The following is a 1403-nucleotide window of genomic DNA, read 5'->3' as shown; positions in this document are numbered from 1 at the left end:
CACCTCCAGACGTGCACCATCCCGCCGCAAACTCACCTGACCTGCAGCCGCTTTTCCCCCTCGTACCCGCTCCGGCAGCTACCGGGTCTCTTCCACACCTTGCATCCACGTCTGCAAACTCTTTTCTGCCCTCACACCCACTTCTGCAGGCATTTTCCTGCTTTAGCGCTCACCCCTGTAACCACTTCTGCTTGTAACCACTTCTGCAAGTACTTTCTGCCCTCACACCCCCCTGCACCCGTTGCATGTACCCATTTCTCCAGGAATTGTATCCTCACACCCCACTTTGCACCCAGCTCCACACTGTCACCCAGCAGCTCCCTGAGCGCTTTGCACCCATCCTAGCACTCCCCCAACAAACACCTGATCGCTGTGGTTGCACTTCTGCACCCGTGGACTCTGCTGGCACCCACCCAGGCTGGCACAGCCGCACCTCGCATTTCCCCCCAGTCACTTGCTCCCCTGGCACCCACCTCTACAGGCACCTTTCCCCTGCACCCAGCCCTGCAGCCACTCTCAGTCCTGGGGCTGCTGCAGCCTGGGCTCACTCCGTGGGCCCTGCAGGTGATCCACAAGGGCAAAACTTGTTGCTCCATTTCCAGTATCTTCCAGCCTCTATGGAAATTCGGAGCAACTGAAATTTTTTTGGGGAGAGGTCTTTGTTTCAAGGAAAGCATGCAAACCTGCATGACACCTGTGCCAGACACATGGCACACTCATAGGGATGCACAGAAAATGAGTGCTTGGTATTGACCTCCCCAGGGAGTTTTAACCCACCATAAACTTTTTACAAGGTGCATATAACCTCAGGGTTCAAGGATTTTACTACTGATGGTTAGAAGAGTAGGATGAAACCCCAGTAAATGCAAAATTATAACTGTTTAGATAGTCACTGAAAATTTCAGCAGCTCTATAGGGTGTGAGCTTTAAGAGAAATTAAAGTCGAGGCTTTTTTCTTGGAGAAAGCAATTCAGGCAAACACAGCAGCATTCAAAGACGCTGCAATATGCAATGGAACCATAGAATGGTTTGGGGTGGAACAGACCTTTAAAAAGTAATCTGGTCCAACCCCCTGTCACAGACAGGGACGACTTCCACTAGACCAGGTTTGCTCCAAGACACGTCCAGCCTGGCCTGGAACACTGCCAGGCATGGGGCAGTCAGTTTCTCTGGACTATCTGTGCCAGGCCTCAACACCCTCACAGCCAAGAATTTCTTCCCAATATCCCATCTAACCCTGCCTCTGGCAGTGGGAAGCCATTGGCCCTTGTCCTGTCCCTTCAGGCCCTTGTCCAAAGTCCCTCTCCAGCTCTCTTGCAGCTCCTTTAGGCACTGACAGGGCGTCTAAGGTCTCCCTGGAGCCTTCTCCAGGACGAACACCCCCAGCTCTCCCAGCCTGTCTC

This window comes from Corvus brachyrhynchos, unplaced genomic scaffold, assembly GCF_000691975.1.
Source record: "Corvus brachyrhynchos isolate BGI_N302 unplaced genomic scaffold, ASM69197v1 scaffold3, whole genome shotgun sequence".
Taxonomy (NCBI): domain Eukaryota; kingdom Metazoa; phylum Chordata; class Aves; order Passeriformes; family Corvidae; genus Corvus; species Corvus brachyrhynchos.
Note: the sequence above shows the minus strand (reverse complement) of the source record.